Here is a 21,247-nt window from a genome sequence, read left to right as displayed (position 1 = left end):
ACCACCTTACTTCACTTAACAGACCCTACTTCACCACCTTACTTCACTTAACAGACCCTACTTCACCACCTTACTTCACTTAACAGACCCTACTTCACCACCTTACTTCACTTAACAGACCCTACTTCACCACCTTACTTCACTTAACAGACCCTACTTCACCACCCTACTTCACCATCTTACTTCTACACAAACAAACTGACCTTTACATCACACACAATGCCTCAACATCACTTTTGGCTGAGAACTACATCAACAAACTGCATTCTACATCAACCCATCATTACAATGCCTATACTTATATTAAAACACTACCACAGATCGCACTGAAATATCCCTCTAGTTACATAATGTAACCACATACATAAATTCACAACTATAATCATCTGAGTTTAGTAGAAAGATACGTGATCACATTACTATAACAATTGAATTTGTTATTTTTTCCACACACATTGGTTTTACGATAATTTTTAACACCTAAATAAAAAGTGGCGGAACTAGAAAAAAAGGGCCACCCCGCAAAAACATTTTTTTCGGCCCCGTATATATATATATATATATATATATATATATATATATATATATATATATATATATATAAACAAAATACGAAAATATGAACATAGAATACTCAATACGGGCTTGTTTAAAATTTGAAAAAATTAAAATTCTTAGTTTTTATTTTAAATTAAAGCATGTTATAACAACACATCATTTGTGTGAGTGCTATTTGTGTGAGTGCTAATAATCTGTTTTTGAATTCTCTGTTTTAATGTCTGACATAAAGCTTCCCAAATTACATGTGGGTCAAAAGAATATGAAGCATGAACGCTTTGTATGCGTAATGGTTTCTCGCCTTATGTTAATCTTTATGTTGTTTTTTTTTTATTTATATTATTATTTTTTAATAAATTCCCTTCTTATACTATGTCATCCTTTATTATGTTTTTTTTTAAAATAATAATTAAGAGAAGTAATTGCTTTTTAATTTGTTTAGTGCAAATCTATTAAAAGTTTCTAAAGAGCACACGTATTTGACTACTTAAAAAAGGGAAATAAGTCAAGGAAGTAGTTTGAAAGTTTGCCTATCTTTCACACTACAACTCATGTAGTCTATACTTTTTTTTTTCCTTTACAAAACTGCGTGTATTACCTAGCAAATGTAGAACATCAATACTGTTATAGATCTGTTGGTTTTTTTTTACAAGAAAATTATTTTTTTAACTATGAAAAAATTGATTTTGGTCGGCTGTGGGCCCCTAAACGGCCTGGGCCCCCCTGCATAGCTGGGTCTGGCGGCACTGTAGTTCCGCACCTGTAAATAAAACGTTTTTAAAAAGCAAGCTTTTATATAAGTAGGCACTAAAATAACCAATATTTGGGAGGTTCGAATATACGAATGTAAATACTGCGAATACCAACATTTAGAAATAATCTTTATGTGAAGGGGGGATGGTTTAGATGGTTTTCCGCTGCTCCACCAGTTGTGAGGGTTGGATGAACAGCAACCACCACCAAATGTGAGAGTGGGGGTGATGAAGATAATACCAGCCTGGTTATAGTTTGGAATTAACACACACAAGTCCGATCCAAAAGATAAATGTCCTTTATTAAACAATCACATTAATTCCCTACCTAACTAGCCTATTCTATACTCTCTACTACTACTTCTACCGTTTCCTAGATCTACCTATCTGACCGTTTCTACCTCACGATCTCCTCTAATTCTCTACCTAGCTCTGACCGCTCTCTTCGCTAATTATCAACCGTTACCTAGCCCTACACATGTAGGATATAAATACGTTTTATGAAACTGGATGATTAAAATGGGAACACGGCTGTGGGGTTTGCACTGTTTGGGTCGAAATCGGCCTTGCTGAAAAAAAAGTAAAATATTTAGCTCTTTAACCAAGGGGAATCCACTGCATGATTCACCAGTATGTCCTCACCAACAAGACTCATCCGATTCCATTGCTAATAAAAGTCGTTAATTTGTATTAAATCTGGAGCCCTAAACACTCGTCTGTTTAATGAACTTTGCAAAAAACATGAATAAATATCACGAAGTTTTGCTTTTCTTACACTACATTACGTGACTTCAAAAAGGAAATGTGATCCGTGTTTTGAATTTAAGGATGAAATCAAGTTGTTCTTTGGGTGCAAGAGGAACAAGACCTTTTGATATACTTTAACGATAAAGAGCGGTTGGAGAGGGTAGCATAACTAGCAGATATATTCGAACATCAACATAAGCTTAACCTGAGGTTTCAGGGAAAAATGAACTAATATTATCTCTTTTATTGACAATCACGGGTCATTTTTATCAGAGCTGCAAAATTGGCTAAGAAAAATAAATCATGGAAATATAGCCATGTTGTAGAAACTCTGCACTGTGGTAGATGAATGTGATTGTGAGATAAATAAAAAAATTGAAAGAGAAGATTTCTGGGAATCCTGAATCTCTTGACAACGAACTTTAGCGTTCTTTCCCTGAGCGGAAATAAAAAACGTTTTAAACTAGACACTAAACAAATCAATCATTCTGAAATTCGATTATACGAATGCATATACTGCAAATACTAATGACCCCTAATCCCATAGATACCCAAAGGATAACGTGTGGCCAAAAGATGTATCTTAACAAACAAGAGTACATTAAAAGTTTAAAACATATATAATGAAAAAGTCATAACGTTTAAAAAGTATAATATTACTTTTAGAAATATTACCTAATCAACATAAACGCATTTTTAGAAATATCATGTTCAGCATATTTTAATAAATGGACAATATTTTTTTTTTTGCCTACTGTGTATTAGTAGGTCTAGGGAATCTGATTAGTAATAGAGAAATGAGAATGTAGGTGATGAAGTATCGTAGTTCCGGAGTTCGGGAGTATCGAGCCTTGCGCTATTTAGGTATCGAAGTGTGATGACTATTATCTAGAAGTAGTAGGTCGAGTGAAATCGCTGTTGATTCTCACAATCTATATTACCAATCTTAAGATATTAATATTTAATACGATTTGAAATAGAATTTATAACTAACCGTAAACTGTATGTATTTTTTTTAATGTATATTTTTTTTTGTTTAATAAATAGTTATGGTAATGCCTTAATTAAACCGTTTTTATTTGATTATTTTATTTAAAAAAATGTGAAACAACAAGTACAGAATCTGTCGCATAATAAAAGTACAGTTAAAAAGTTTGTCATCTTTATAAGCAAGAAGTTAGTTGTAATAAAGCTACCGTGTTTAAACTTTCACACTAAATATATATTTAAGTGGTCAATTTGAAAAGTATATACTTTTGACACAGTTACATGGGTAATAAAAAAGACTTTTTGTAGTTTTACGTAGGTATATTTAGAGCGTTTTATTGTGTTTTTCAAGCATGTCTGAGTTACAATGGGTTAATGTAGCAATTCTTGTGAAAGCTATTTCCCTTGAATGAAATTTTGGTATTTGGATTTCAAAATGGGAAATAATTCATTGCTTAACTTTGTATCAATTTCAAATTCTTGCACCTTAGATTGTTCTTAGATACAACTTAATTTTGTTTCTATTGTAAAAATTCAATAGAGACGCAGTTCTAAACAAAATAGCGTGTTTATAGGAGAGGTAATTAAATCCTATCACATTTTTTCCTTCTTGATTTGTACTACCTTTTGTTGCTAACTTCCCTTCTTTTACTACAACAATGGCAAGGTAAACTACCTGCAAAAATTAAAAAAAATAAATAAAAAAACATTGATAATTTGTCTAATACAAATACAAATATTAAGTGAGTAATAAATGTAAGAAAACATGTTACATTGTTATTGCAAAATTATTTGCGTTAACGTTTTATAAACTTTTGTGATTACAAAGATGTATAATTTGAAACTAAAAACGCTATAAGTTATAGATGTATATTTAGCTAACAGAATGAATAGTTCAATTTACAAGTAACAGGTGGCAAGAAATATGCTATTACGTTGTTGTTGTTTTTTAAGTTCTTTTTAAATTTTAAGAAAACTACAGTTTAAAATTATATTATTATATTTCTATCTGTAGATATTTGAGTACACGTTGTATAACAAATAGAGGACTGTAGTAGATAGCAAAAACAGTTTAATAAATTAAAAAGTATAAACAAGCCACAGTGGAACAAAGAAAAAACATCATTTGATAAATAATATAATATAAAATAATGAATTATTTTAAAAAATACATGTGTTTCTGCGGATAAAAAAATACATAAATATAAAATTGAATTTTTTAAACAGAAAAATTAACAATTTTTAATTCAATCTTTGCATAAGAAAATAAGCTGAACTTGTACTATTGTTCTGTAACGAATCTTACACTATATACAGACATTGTATATTCCAGATGGTTGCGTTTACAATGGGCGGAACTGTCATGGCGCCAGACCCCGCAAAGGGGTATTGTGGTTAGGAAACATTGTTTTTGTAACCAAAATTACGACAAACAAAACTATATTTTAAATACCAAAATCATTTATTTTCTTTTGTTAGTTGTTGTTACACATATGAAGTGTACTCTTATATTCCGTGTTAGCGATGAATAATATAAAGCAGATTTTTTAATTAAAATATCTCGAGAAATGTAATGCACAGCGTGACACCGAAATTAATGTGTGGTGAAGTCCTGCGCTTCTTGTTTACATCACGATCTGTAAGGACTAGAAGATGGGGTAGACAAATATGTGTCTCTTTCACACCAGGAAGAAATGTCTTGTGTTTATTCCGTTAGCCGTGTTAGGTAAAACAATAGTTATAATAAATGAGAGTATCAAGCAGCTTCTAATGTTGGGTTAAACAAGGTTCAGTCAGGATCTCATGGCGACTCTAACTCACTTTGTTTATGGACATCACTACAGTAATGTTCAAGGGGACATCACTACAGTAATGTTCAAGTGGATATCACTACAGTAATGTTCAAGGGGACATCACTACAGTAATGTTCAAGGGGACATCACTACACTAATGTTCAAGGGGACATCACTACAGTAATGTTCAAGGGGACATCACTATAGTAATGTTCAAGGGCAGATGGCCTGCACACGCTGTACGGTGATGAAATATATATTTCACAGACTGACCCATATACTGACCCACAGACTGACCCACAGACTGACCCACAGACTGACCCACAGACTGACCCACAGACTGACCCACAGACTGACCCACAGACTGACCCACAGACTGACCCACAGACTGACCCACACACTGACCCACACACTGACCCACAGACTGACCAACAGACTGACCAACAGACTGACCCACAGACTGACCCACATACTGACCCACAGACTGACCCACAGACTGACCCATAGACTGAGATGATGTAAAGAAAAAAGATGACATTCAAATTAACTATACGGTTGTTTTTTTTTTAAATTAAATTAGCTGAACCATTTCTTTTACATGTATAAACCATGAGACTATTTTTTTTTAATTGAATTTGTTTCGTTTATTTAAACAACAATGTATTGAAGGGGCCTCTAAATATAATTCTATCATTGAATCTTAAGACAAAACATAACATTTACAATCGATAATTATAAAGAGCCTTTTATCTTAAAATATTAAATACAAAGTTGAAACTGCATTCATTGTGTTGTCAGTAAAAATTCAAGGGACGCAATTTGTAATTAAGTTTCTAAAATGGTGATAATACTAAATTGTTTTCTACAATTACAACATTTTAGTTTACCAATTTAAATGTAAATGTATATAAATTATTTCTCAGAAAAGTTGCTGAAAAGGTGGCATTTTTGTGTAGGTGTTGTTTAATTTTAAATAAAAAAGAAGATGTGAAACCTTAGATATTAATGTGCATATACTTTAAAGACATCTGATTGTTTGCTTTAAACAATGTCTAATTATCAATGATAATAAATTATATTTTAAAATTTTACTTTGTTTTTAGACCTTAAAAAAAATGTTTTACTTTATTTTAAAACAAACCCACTTTGTTTTTAGACCTTAAAAAAAATGTTTTACTTTATTTTAAAACAAACCCACTACACCGTCCCTGTTCACGACTCTGTTACACATTGTTGCTACACGGGCTGTTGGTTGTGTGAAATAGGCGTCACCCAACAATACTGATACACGAGTTACTCCACACATTGTTGTGGGAAAGACGTTAGACCAGGGGTCGGCAACCTGCGGCTCACGAGCCGCATGCGACTCTTTTGGTGTCAATATGCGGCTCTCGAGTTCCATGCACAAACATTAATAATTATATTAGTTCAATTTTCAAAACTCGTAAAAAATATTATACTGAAAAGGAAAAAAAAATAACTTTAACTTAAGCAGGATAAAAACATTCATCATAGAACAGAGGGATTAGGTGAGTTAGAAAGTATACGGACAGCTTGCCACTGCCCACGTGCCGACTGTGTCGAATATTTTCAAATGGGGATTGTTATTTTACTTATAATGCATTCTTCTACCATTTCGTATGCATTCATTTGACATGAGTGACGTAGTATTTTAGTTATTAGCTTCCTATGATTGAGCTAGGTATTAGACTCTGTTTTCGAGTAGGATGAAAGATAAGCTTAGTAAGGACCGAAGGAAAAAAGTGAACAGTAAAATAAATCACAATATGGAAAAATACCAATACTGCAATACAACCCAGAGACGTAGCGATGGTGGGGCAGGGGGGTACATATGTCCCCTGGCGCTGACCTTAGGGGGCGCCAAAATGGGTTGTAAAAATAAATTAAAATGTCATTTTAGCTGCATTTTAGCAGTTTTGGTGGGGGGTGCAAATCGAAAGTTTGAGGGGGGTGTAAATCGAAAATTTGTTCCTGATGGGGGTGCCAAATTAAAAATTGTGTCCCCGGGCGCCGGAAAGGGTCGATACGCCTCTGATACAACCATCTTTGCCAGAGCTGCATTAGTAAACATATATTTATCATTTCAAAAATATTTTTTTGTAATTTTCAAACTCTACAATACCCAACTCGTTTATTAAGCAAGCACAAAAAAAAATCATTTTCAAAAACACGATTAGAGACATTAGCCACACATCCTTAATACAAAACAAATTAAATGGAGTTATAGGGCTACATAAAACTAAACTAAACACCTTCCGATTAAAACATATGGATGGAATAAGAATAGAGCTATATTATCATCCATTGGCACAATGCTACATAGGGCTAAAAATAAAGAGCATTTTAAAATTAAACATCACAACACCAAACTATGGTGGAAATGACATAGGCAGCTTTTATAAGGAAACAAAAGCATTATTGGGAAAGACACCAAAATAAAAAAAAATAAACATCCTAATCAAACTACAAGCGACACCCTTATACGCCAGAATAAGTTGGGCCATGGAACACAATATAATAGACATTGTAGATACATTTAGAAACCTACATAATTGATGCGTTACACCAAAAGAAAGAGAATTAGCATAAAGGCTGATTTATAATACAAAACCGGTTTTACAAAAAATACAAAGTCAAATCGAAATGTTAAAATAACATGTCAAACGTGTAATCAAAATATACAAGAAACAGAAAAGCAAATGTATTTAGATTGTATATTAGTACAGAAAGCATATACTTGCGAAATTATTTAAAACCACCAATTATACCGCCAAAACAATTAAAGCAATCACACTTAACTTAATTAACACGACTAGACAAAAGACAGATGAATAATAAAGAGTATTTTTCTTAGATTTAGAATATCAAATACACACAATTAAAATGCATTAGCCCTAAAGCAAATAAAAATCCAAGGGACACAATAATCAATACACTTTTAAAATCAATATAATACGAAATTATTGGCTAGAAAACAAGTGATTTTAGTAAATAGACTAAATAAGCAAATACAATTTTTGTTTTAATTAGAATATTTCTCACTTTGATTCATATACTGCTAATACAATTTAATAATGAGGAAACTGTAGTTGGGTAACCTGTGATATTTTTGTTAAACTAATGTAAAGACGTCCGAATGTTACGTTCAAACAATGCTGCCAAACTTAATCCAATGTCGGCATGATTTTTTCTACTTACTAGAAAACACAAAACTGCATCATCCCTTTCCCGATAAGGCTTACAAACGAATTACCTCTCTCATAATTGTGGTAAAGGGAATCAGACCCATTCTAGTGACTTAAGTTGAACATTGCAATATTTTACGTGCTGGTTTTTGTGTTTAAAGCATCAGTTTAATAAAGGGTCAGAAATAAATTATATTCATATATTTTGTAACAACCAAGTTATCCGTTAACTAAGCGTGTCTGCTTTAAACAATATGAAACTATATCAAAAGCACTCATTGTATTTCAAGTATAAATTGTTAATCTAATGTTGTAATATTTAAAGGTATGTGTATTAGATTAATATACAAACAAGGCACACATCTCAGCTTGTTGGTTATGATATCTGTGTATAATGGCTGTGAATTATGGATGTGTATCATTGACTTAATATGGATGTGTGTTATGCATGTGTAGTCTGGCTGTAAAACATGCCCGTGTATTATGGCTTTATTATGAATGTTTATTATGGCAGTGCAATAATGCTAATTAATATGACTGTGTATTACATACGACTGTGTATTATAGATGTGTGTAGTTATAAAGTGCGTTATGGTTATGTATAATGAATACGTACCATGGCTGTGGATTATGGCTGTGTACAGTTCCCGGGGATGGATGGTGGTTAATGTATATTCATTTTATTTATATAGTGTTTTTTTTTCTTTTTTTCTTTATTTCTTCATAACCAACACGTTGTTGATTAGTCAATTAGCGCCAGTTTCTTCAGTCGTCGTTATTCCAGAGATAATTTACTTCCCTATTTAACACCCCCCCCCCCGCTCTTCCCAGACAACATGATACATTTTCCCGGAGTGCTTACTTCACACTATTAAAAAACGATACATGTAATAACCCCTGTCCTTTTACATAAGCAGCTCCTTATATTAATACGTTTTAAATTATTCATTTTCAAACATGACTTATAAGACTAAATTAAATCATCTTAAATTTGTGTTTTAAAAACACACCTTCTCTAAACCAATGACGTCACACTCATTAGTAAAAATCTGGCCACTATGGTCACTTAGACACATAAAACCCACACTTGAAGGTACCATCAACATGAACAACAAAACAACAGTTTAGATATCCCTGTACAAACATAGCGTTGTGTAACAAAGCTTTATGATACCATGACATGAGGTTACAAAGACTATAGGTTATACATTTCTTGGAGACAATGAAGAAGAATGTAGCGTAATGTAATGATTGGGCGCTGTCACTGTAATTGTTGTCACATTTTGTCCATATTGTAAACTGTCTGGGCACTAAGATCCTTATATCTCTTTCTACCCATATTGTAAACTGTATGGGTGATGTGATCTCGAAAGTCACATTTTGCCCTGTGATAATGTATGTCACATTTTGCTTATATCTTAAACTGTCTGGATTCTGTGATCATTTATGTCACTTTTTGACAAGTGATCATTTATGTCATATTTTGACAAGTGTTTATGTATGTCATATTTTGACAAGTGATTATTTATGTCACATTTTGACAAGTGATTATTTATGTCACATTTTGCCAGATCTTTAAGGAGTAAACGTTGCCCGTGGATATTATAATTGTAATAGAGTTTTTGTCCAGTGTTTATATTGTGATAAATCACACAACAATACGACAACATTTCTGTATATGATACATGCCGTAATAAAACGTCCACAGTCTTAATAAAGAAATAAAATAATCATACTAGTGAATGTTTGATTTACTTTATCAACAGTGTATATAAAATACACTGTAATATTAATGTAATTATTATTGCGGATTGTTTTTGCAATTAATGTTATATATACAATGAAAAACAGGAAATTAAAAAAATATATATATATATATATCTTCTAAGTAGTTTGAATATATTTTATGACATTTTATTTTTATACACATGGATATCTTTAGTTTAATAGCAACTATCTACTCTTGCTGCTGATTGTCTAATTCAGGGATCGGCAACCTGCGGCTCGCGAGCCGCAAGCGGCTCTTTTACTGTCTAAATGTGGCTCTCCAACTCATTGCACAAATATTAATAGTTATATTTTTTTCATTTTCAAAATTCATATCAAATATCATAATTTAAAGAAAAACAACTTTGAACATATTTAAAACACTTATCAGAGAACATTGAGAATATGTGCAGTAGAAAGTATACGGACAGCTGACAGCAGCTTGGGCACCAGGCCCAGCCCCACAACCCCGTTGCAACAACCCATGCTTGCCACTGCCGACTTTTTTCAAAGTTTTTAAATGGGGAATGCTATTTTATTTAGAATGAATGTCAGTAATCATTCATTTGACTTGATTGACGTATTTTTTTAAAGCTATTAGCTTCCTACTGTTGAGCCGGGTACTGGACGGTGGGATACGAGTTTACCCTGCGTTAAATAGGTTGGAAGATACGCCTGGTGAGAACCAAAGGACAGAAGCGACCGATACACTGTTAACAAACCGATATTCAAGCCAGTTAGTCGAAGTTAGCCGTGTTGAGGCCTGCCTGGCTAATGGGGGACACCCCCTGAGCCGGTGATATCCGTAAAGAAAGAAAACAAAAATTAACAGTTTCTAAAGTGGTTTGGGATACTCCTATAGTTATATTATTTGATAACTAATTTCATTATTCTGGCGAAACATTTCTGTTTTTATATGAATAAATATTATATCATACTTAAAGCTATTTATTTTAAATAAAAATCATATTTATTTACTTAGTCTTAGTTAAATAATACTATATTAAAGTAAAAATGTTAGTGGATCTTTTAAACTTGGAATTTTTAAAAATTGTAACTTTTGGCTCTTCTGTCTCAAAAGCTTGCCGACCCCTGTTCTAGACGTATTGGTGTGGCGGTGGCTTCATCGCCCAGCAAGTAAATGGTTACATTTTTTAATTGAATTAAACTACCCCTTCGGTTATGAAACATGTTCTGTGAGCATACATTGCTGCGAATGAATGTTGGTGCAGGGTATCGCAATGAATAAACGTAGAAATGTATAGTTTGGTTTGATAAATATACATTTTTAATCCGCTTTTAAAAATTTCTTAAATAAAATACTGCACATAACTATAATAACCAATTAATTTGTAATTAATCTGATTCGCAAACATTCAAACAATATAATATAACCAATAATACAATATAATTATCGACAGCAAAACTTTTTTGTTTTGTCTAAATTTCTGACGGCAGAATGGCATTTAAAAGCAATTAAATACAATAGTCTTTAAATGACCGATACACATTCCAACAAACAAAAAACATTTAATGGTGTGGTTTATACAGTGTGTAAAAATACCTGGCTCAGATAATTTCATAATGAAAAAACCTGAACCTTAACTTGAATGCCATATTTTCTTTACACTGGCTCAGTCTGTGAGTCATTCTGACACTTTTCTAGATGTGTGTGTGTGTGTGTGTAAGAGAGAGCGAGGGAAGAAGAGATATTTTATCATTACATGAAGGATAATAGACTAGTGTCAAAATAAATGTAAATATAGATCTACCATGTGATTAGGTTTGCATAAAATAGCTAAAACATAAGAGTTTAGACTTTATACTTTAGTGTTATACTTAAACTGTACAAGGGCTTTGTTTTATACACACTTTAAAGTGGACGGAAACGGTGATAGGAATTTTAGAAAGAAGTCTATTAATAAAAATAACAGTGTGCTAGACAATAGGTCAGCCAGATACTTGTGGTTGGTCAACAAATGTATTCTAAGAATAATAAGGGTGTGGTAATTATCGTTTTGTACTGTTTGGTATACACGAAATAAGTATACACAATTAATTATACTTATCAATTAGTTATGCGCCATTTAGACCGATTTCAGCATGCTTGTCTTTTTGTCCAACCAAGAATAACCTACGAGGCAGCAGTTGTTTGATTTTGGAGTTGTCTACAGCTAACGAGTCTTATTCGAACTCCAGAATTTTCGATTTAACAACCATGAGTTTTACTGACTCGACCACGCCAAACCCGTATTTTTTAGATTAATATTGCTGATTTTTCTTTGTGAAATTATGTATGGTCTAGTATAATTAGTGTAGTTGCAGCACAAATCTATAATTGATTGAGTAGTAGATTAGATCGCCTCTCGACCCCGGCAGCCTAACCCTAAATAGGACTGACATAACAAACGACTAAGATTTATGTACATCCATAACAGATACTACACTTTCATCTTAGCCAAAAGGCCGAGAAGCGATAGAATAGAAATATTATACATAACGATAAACGAAGCCTTTACCTTATAGACTTAAGTTAAGGGGGTAGGCTCCAGAAAAAACCAACTTCTTAAGTAAAACCTTTTATTGATTCATTTGTGTATATCCAACTTAGGGTACTTGAAGGAAAATATTTCCATGCATCAGGGACTTTTTTGAAAATATGGTTGCCATGGCAACGGCGGCCATCTTGAAAAAAACATCATTTTCTGGAGTTCTAAAATTTCATAAACTAACATAAATATCGGCTATATAACCATTGATCCTTCTTGTACTAACGCTAATAGAGTCAGCTGGCTAGTTTTTGTAACAGAAATCACTCTAGAAATATTTTTTTTTAATTTTCAAAGTTTGGTGTGACGAAATTCCAATGAAAATAATGCTAAATTCAATGGAATTTCACCACATATTTTTTTGAAAATTTGAAAAAAATATTTCTAGCTGTTTTTTGGTTACAGAAATTAGCCAGCTGACTCTATTGGTGTTAGTACAATAAAGATCAATGATTATATGGGCGGTTTATATGTTACTTTAGGAAATTTTAGAACTCCACAAAAGGTAGTTTTTCCAAGATGGCCGCCGTTTCCATGGCAACCATATTTTCAGAAGAGTCCCTGGTACATCCAAATATTTTTCCTTAAGTACCCTTACTTATACATACACAAATAAATGAAAAAGGCGTATTACTTAAAAAGTTTTTTTCTCCGTTTTTTTCGGGAGCCTATGTACATCCATAACAGATACTACACTTTCATCTTAGCCAAAAGGCCGAGAAGCGATAGAATAGAAATATTATACATAACGATAAACGAAGCCTTTACATTATAGACTTAAGTTAAGTCTTGCATCTCTACAAAAATTAACACAATGATTTCAAAGGTTTTTATTCTTACTTTTCATTCAAAATTAAATAAGAAAAACAAAACTTGTGAGAATGTATACAAAATTGTTCTGAAAAAACACAGTTTAAATACACTTATAAATTTGTAATATTTAAAATCGCGTCTATAATCAAGCTTATTTAATTATTACTATTTTGATAAGTTCAAACACAATTATGCCCCTTGTATAATTACTTGCATTGAAAGGAATGATTTCAACTGTCGATTTATTTATTTTTATTTTAAGATTCAAGCTCTTTATAATTAACGACAGCAAAACTTCTTTGTTTTATCTTAATTTTCGACGGCAGAATTATTTTTTTTAAAAACATATTAAATACACTGACTTTAAATAACCGATATACATTCTAAACAAATTAAAACACATTTTACCTTGTGGTTTACAAATGAAACATAAATTGTGTGCTAACGAACCTTGCTAAGCTAATGTCATAATGAAAAACCTGAAAGTTAACTCGAATGTCATCTTTTCTTTACACTGGCTCAATCTGTGGGTAAGTCACCGGGTATAACCTCACACTTTAACACAACCAACTAAAGCAACTAACTGGCCCTAACTTTACTTAACTGATGCTATATCACCACCTTACCTCTACACTAACAAACTGATCCTTTAAATCATAAGACATTAAGCTACTTGCAAAGCAATAATTTGGTATATATTTGATTAGGATTCATTAGCATTTGCAGTATATGCATTCGTTGACTCGAATTTCGGAATGATTGATTCGTTTAGTGCGTAGTTTTAAAACGTTTTTATTGATGTTTTCAAATAGGCCTACTATCATAAAACATAGTTTGTGTGTGAAATAAGAAATGCAATCATTATTTTAGATAATGTGAGCATTAATTATTCTTACCATAGTCAGATGATTATAAATGTGAATTAACTATATGGTGACACTATGTAATTATTACATTATAATGTGTACGGCATCACCTGGCTGAAATGAAGGAGACATATGTGATGTAGGTTCGAATCTTTCTTGTATGCACGTATTTTGTGAAGATTTTGTGAGTTTGTTAATATATGGCATGTTTTATACTAGAAGGATAATCTAGTGATGACTGTGTCTGTGTGCCAATATAAGGGTAGTATGGACATTGTGATGAGTGGTTGATTTTAGATTGCAGTTTGTTGATATGGTTGTCAGTCCGTTGTTATGTTATGGTATTGTTGGCAGGTGAAAGTTGATGTTTTTAATCAAGCTTATTCAATTATTACTATTTTGATAAGTTCATTGACAATTATGCCCCCTGTATGTTTACTTGCATTGAAAGGAATGATTTCAACTGTCGATTTATTTTTTTTATTTTTAGATTTAGGCTCGTTATAATTAACGACAACAAAACTTCTTTGTTTTATCTGAATTTTCGACGGCAGAATTATTTGTGTAAAATCAATACAAGTCTGCATATTTAAATATATGTCATGCGTGCGTAATTATGGAGGTATTTTGTCTTAACCAATTTATATTTTGCAATAATATTTCAAACAAAGCTAAGACATAAACTTAGAACTCTCCAACAACGAGTGTAGTTCTTATGATATTTTGCTTTTTCCATTTAATTACTATATATGCAATTGTTGATTCTTTCTTTGAAATGTGTTGTTTCCCCAACGTAAGTTAGTTACCCATCAGATTTGGGTGAACTAAGGAAAGTTCCACTGATTTTAAACCAGGATTCAAATATCACATTTGGTGGTGGTTGTTGTTCATCAAATCCTCACAAATGGTAGAGCAGCGGAAAACCATCTAAACCAGCCCCCCACATAGAGATTATGCCTACATTTTGGTATTCGCAGTATTCATATTCAACAACATCACTACCGAATGACAACCCCTACATCAACACACTGCCACAAACCTCACTATATTATGAAACAACGCCTACATTCAAATAATTGTGAAGTTTGTGTTTCTTCTTGGTTGAGTATCACAATTTTCTTTAAAACTAGTAGCCCATTCATTCACAGTTCTATTGCTGTTTGCATTCATTAGGTTTGCCTTGGCCCTCAGGATTGAAATCTGCATCTGCTTCTTCATCATATTCTTCATCTTCACCCTCCTCATTTTCATCATCCTCATAATCATCATTGTCTATGGCCTTTCCAGTGAAAAAAAGAACTGCCCTAGGCACTATCATCTCTCTTATAAAATGGCCAATCTCAAAATCAGCACCCAATAAGGCCTCTACTTCTTCATCCATCTCTGACTCTGAACCTTCAGGAACTGCACGTGGGTTAAAGAAATTAAAGAAATAATCTGCTTGAACTTGTTTTGTAACAGTTCTTGTTAAAACTCTTCCTTTATGTTTTTGTTTCTTTTTTATCTGTTTCACAGTGACATTCTTCCCTTTGATCCAGTTAATATTGCACCCAGTGCACTTAATGATTTCTGGACCCTCATAAGAAAATGGATCTTGAGGGTCTGGTTCATAGCGCATTTCATAATGTTTAATTAGTACTGGGTCTGTAAAGTATTCATTGGGCTCAAAATGAAATTCTAATGTGAAACCTACAGGGTCTTTATCATGTATAATAACTTTGATGTCTTTTAAATGTGTCAAAATTAGTTCATCATGTACTTGCACCATTTCAGAAAACATATCTACATTCTTGAATATTGTTGACCAAAAACTGGGAATACCTTTAACATCCTCTTGTTTTTTCTCCTCAATATCTCCTCCTGCGTCTTTGGCACCCTCAATACAAAGCTTATCTTTTAGTTCTCCCTGTTGAGAAGTGGGAGTTATTTTTCCTTCCTCATCCTTTTCATCATCTTCTTCTTCCTCACTGGGCCAATCACATTCCTCATCATTGGTCTCTCTACTAGCAGTTAAGATCTCTTTTCTCTTTTCAAACAACTGTGAGTACTTTGGTGCATATTTCAATTCCAAGGCATTGGCCTCTTTATAAAATTCAGCTTCAACATTAATAACCTCATTCTGTAGCTTTTTAATAGCCTTGATACGTCGTTTGACCTCCTTGGGTAAACTCTGAATATAACCAGACGGAGAACCAACAATGGAACACAGCTTATCTTGAAGTGCTGCTAAGACACCAGGGTTTTTCATCACCTCCTTCCCCTATTTCTTCGGCATGATCTTCCTCTTCCACTTCTTCAACTGCATCACTTGAAAGGTTATCTGGCTCTGACATTTTCTGGCTCTGTTACTTTATAAATTCCCTAGGCCTTTGTTATACTGATATTTAACAGTCGTGCGCCATCGGATTTTCTTTTAAAGTAAAATAGAAATTTTTTTTTTTTTTATTTTTTTTTATTTTTTTTTTATTTTTAGTAAAATAGAAATATATATACAAAAAATTTATTGATAAAGCGCATTGTTGCATAAACTTAGCTCTTGTATTTTTACAAAAATTAACACAATAATTTTAAAGGTTTTCATAGTTTCTTTTCATTCAAAATTAAATTAGAAAAACAACACTTGTGGGAATACTTCTGACAATTTTCTGAAAAACACAGTTTAATCATACATATAAATTCGTATTATTTAAAATTGCATGTTTTCAATCAAGCTTATTCAAGTATTACTATTTTGATAAGTTCATTGACAATTATGCCCCTTGTATGTTTACTTGCATTGAAAGAATGATTTAAATTAAACTGTGGATTTATTTTTACTTTCTCGTATATACGAAGTATAGAGAAAGTATTGTAATCGTGCAAAAAAAAATCGAGATTTTTTACAAATCTCGACGTTCTACACCTCACTGATACGGAAAAACATAATTTTGCAATCTTGTCCGTATGTCTGTGTGTGCGTGTGTGTGTGCGTGTGTGTCTGTCTGTCTATCTGTGTGTAAACACGATTACTTGAATACCGTCACATCTAGGTTGATGAAATTTCATATATAAGTATTTTATCAAAATCGTAGATCCGTATCGACTTTTGAGCAATGTCCGATAACTGGAAGTGGTACTTTTCCTACTTTGATTTTTCCAAAAGCCTATAACTTGAGTACTATTTCAGATAGATAAATGAAATTTAATATGTAAGTAAAAGATCTAATTATCTACCTTCTGTCAAATTTTGAGTAATTTTCGTTGACCGAAAGTACTAATTTACGCTGTTTCTTATTTCTCAAAAAACGCATGTAAATTTATAAAGTACTAATAATATTGCGCACTATCATGCACATTTTGTTTTGGCGTTCGCTTGGTGCGTAATTCTTTTTTCTATGAGATTCTATTCTATTTTTAAAAGTTTAAGTAATTAAAAATCATGTCTACATTCCAAGTTATATAAGAATATTCGAGCAAATTTATGGGAGATCACTCCCGGTTTATTTATTTAAAGATTCAGGCTCTTTATAATTATCAACACAAAACTTCTTTGTTTTATCTTAATTTTTGACGGCAGAATTACTTTTAAAAGCAATTAAATGCACGTCTTTAAATAACTGATATACATTCCAAACAAATTAAAACACATTTTATCTTGTGGTTTACACATGAAACATAAATTGTGTGCTAACGAACCTTGCTCAGCTAAGGTCATAATAAAAAACCTGAAAGTTAACTCGAATGTCATATGTTCTCTACCCTGACACAATCTGTGGGTAAGTCACCGTGTATAACCTCACACTTTAACACAACCAACTAAAGCAAGTAACTGGCCTTAACTTCACTTGACTTAATTTTAATTAGTACAATAAATTACCTTACTGAGCGATAATGATATCCGCTGCTCTATTACTCCTAGAATATTGAAAGTCGCTCCCCCAAACATACAGACACATAATTGACGGAATAGGTCTTAATAATTGACCGTCGGAAATATGTGGTCACCGAACACACCATGAGACGTTAAGAAATGATTTAAATCAGCGAAATTTCATTTTTGTAAATCAAGAAACATATCCATAGATGTGAGTGAGAAAGGCAGCACAGGTTTTCAACAGACTTGCTAAGATCTGGAAATCATCCTCAAAGCAGCAGCAGAGAACCAAAATAATTATTTACAAGTCAAATGCACGCTCTAAACTCCTCAATGCTTCAGAGTAATGGAAACTAAACAAGAAAGTAGAAAGCCGCCTTAATGGTTTTGAAAGAAGATCCATCGAAAATATTGTCAAATATAAAGTAGGATGACAAAATCCCGAGCAAGGAAATACGACGAAGGACAGGAATAAACGACCTGTAGTGTACGAATGAGGAGATGGTGATGGCTGGGTCATGTCATTCGCATGAACAGAAGAAGACTCCGGTACATAGCACTAAAATGGACTGTTGGGGACATGGACGAGAGAGATGGAAGAAGAAGTGCAGGCTACTGGCAAGATCTGACTAAAGTTGAAGTGGCTCGCACAAGACAGAATGGAATGGCGAAGATTTGTTGCTGCCCTCTACTTTAACTATGAACAATAAGTTATGCAAAACACATTTCCACATGTTTAAGTGCGTATCGACCAATTGGGGCTCGGCATAGTGCTGGCCACAATATCCTTTCACATACCAAGTTAGCAGAAATAGGTGAACTCTACTTCACTAGTCCAATTAACCAATTTTAGAATTACAGATAAAAAAAAATGTAGATTTCGGTCAAAGGTATGTAATAAGGAACATCATATTCATATTTTAGTAATGCAGAATTATTACAGGGTACATATATCTACAATTCTTAAACTAATAATATAATATTTACTTGTGTACTTTTCACAATAAAACGCATAACTATTAAATATTAAAATACTGTGTTTTTTTAATAAAAGAAATGGTAAAATTTTGGCTACCTTTAATAAAATTACAAAAAAAAAATATTTTTTGCAACACTATATTGTCTTAACATGCGTATAACTCGTTAATACTAAAAAGTATAACAGTAATAAATACATTAAAACGTTTATAATTTACAAGCTTGTATAAATGCACTAAAAAGAAGAAAATAATACAATTTTAATTAAATATATTTTTTTAATAAAAATATAATAAATCTGCGGTTACTTTAAATATAAAGCGTGAGCCGCTATAATAATACGTATTTGAACAAGCAGCCCACGCTTTTAACTATAGCTATATAAATAGTAGTGCATTAGTATATTTAAAGAAAGTATGTTTTTATATTTAAAGTAATTAATATTTAATTATATATGTTATGGTATTATTTTAAATACTATCTTTAACATTTCACAAATTAATTATTTTCATCTAATTACTTAATAATTTAAGAAAGAAATACTATAATAATTTTCATGTTCATGTTTTCATAATAAAACCCCTTATTTTCTGCCAATTATCATAATATTTGATGATGTATTAATTTGCATTGGCATTTTAGACCTAGGTAGCGCCCTGTCTGCAGCCCTCTCGTCCCTTTCAACCTGCTGCCTAGCCTTAGACTCTGCCTCTAACAATTTAAACTCGGTCCATTCCAACAGCTCCTTTCCCTCTAGATAACCTTATCCACTTAGGATTGCATGCCAAAATTGTAATACCCAATACAATGTTAGGCAAAGGGTAATACCTGGTTGCGAGTACCGTGCCAAAGACTAATGCAAAAACACTTACCTCAATAAGTACAAATATGTTGTAGTAGTCCCTTCCCCTACTTTAGCCCTTCGAAAACAATGGTAAATCCTGCAATGGCCGAGTCATGTGAAGACAAGGACCTGGGTCGAAAAAAAAGTACTGTGATGACAAGGCTCTGTGATGGTGACGTCCTGTGATGGTGATTTCCAACGATGGCGACTTTCTGGTAAGGTCTCAGGATGGTAGAGTCCAGTGATGGTAACTTTCTGTTCGGGTAAAGTCCTAGGATGGTGGTGAAGTCCAGCGATGATGACGTCCAGCGGTTGTGACGCCCAGTGGTGGTGACGTTCTGATGGTGACTTTCTGTTCTGGTAAGGTCCCAGTATGGTGACGTCTAATGATGGTGACGTCTAGTGCTGGTGACGTCTAGTGATGGTGACGTCTAGCGATGGTGACGTCTAGTGATGGTGACGTCTAGCGATGGTGACGTCTAGCGATGGTGACGTCTAGTGATGGTGACGTCTCATATGTACTTCTCCAATTCTCTTTGATCCTATAAATTATTGCACAGTCTGGGGAATGACAAATGAAAAGCCAATTGTTTCTTTTATGGTATTAACGCCTATTGCTTGACCATTCGAATTAAAAAAGTTGGCCTCCAGACATGTCATTTTGTTTTTTACAGCGTCATTTAGCCTTGCCATTATTGTTTTAATATTTCAATTTACATCATTGTTAATCAATATTAATGCCACACAGTGAAGAAACATATCTGATCAATGTAGACGCCACTTTTTAACTAGCCCATAGTTGTGTGTCAATGTATTAGTACACATTTATTCATCAACGATTGATTTGTGTATAGCGTTTTGTTTGTAACTTCTGAGAAAAACAAGGGAGATTATATTTCGATAATTTACTCAATAAAATATATATGTATTCATAATTTAACACTATAATCATTGTGTGATATTTATCATAATTACATAAAATTATCTTTTATCTTCATTAGAATACAATTTAACAAATAATCATGCGTATTATACAACTTTAGAAATACGTATAATTAAAAATTAGAAACGGTGACAATAAAAAATAAATAATGATTCAATTGTAATTGTTTAGTTTAATCAATGTTGCTGCTATCTCACTAGTTTGCAAAATGATTTCAAACAGTATTAAAAAAAAAAAAATTATTGAAATATCTTACACCTTTACAAGGAAGACACAGACTATGAAATACAAAACCATTATCGTAATTACAAAACAATGATAACAACGATGACTGTACCGATATTAACGCTCCAATTACAAAAGAGGAAATATCCAAGACGATAGACGGACTAAAACTAAATAAAGCTCAAGTACAAGACGGACAAACTAGTGAATTTCCTTCTTCTTCTTCTTCTTCGTTCTTAATGTTTGAATATGGTGGAGGATTCAGACAACAAGTCCAACTTCGTGGACAAACCGGACTGTGGTCTCCAGTCTGCCAGGTGTCCCATATAATTTTTCCCTGAGTGGGGTGGGCTGGGGCCAGTGTCT

General features: G+C 32.8%; 1 non-coding gene and 2 pseudogenes across 1 annotated transcript; all 3 read right to left on the bottom strand.

Moving 5' to 3' along the window:
- Positions 1-12,104: 12,104 nt before the first annotated feature.
- LOC131956189 (U2 spliceosomal RNA) lies at positions 12,105-12,288 on the bottom strand. Its single transcript, XR_009388940.1, has one exon. It is a non-coding gene; the product is annotated as a U2 spliceosomal RNA (small nuclear RNA).
- A 588-nt stretch (positions 12,289-12,876) lies between these two features.
- Positions 12,877-13,086, bottom strand: LOC131956190 (uncharacterized; annotated as a pseudogene).
- Positions 13,087-15,139: 2,053 nt separating this feature from the next.
- Positions 15,140-16,431, bottom strand: LOC131956185 (nucleosome assembly protein 1-like 1; annotated as a pseudogene).
- Between the last annotated feature and the right edge of the window lie 4,816 nt (positions 16,432-21,247).

This window comes from Physella acuta, unplaced genomic scaffold (assembly GCF_028476545.2).
Source record: "Physella acuta isolate Inbredline_101_S28 unplaced genomic scaffold, ASM2847654v3 ptg001132l, whole genome shotgun sequence".
Classification (NCBI taxonomy): Eukaryota; Metazoa; Mollusca; class Gastropoda; family Physidae; genus Physella; species Physella acuta.
This window is presented reverse-complemented; position numbering and strand designations above follow the sequence as displayed.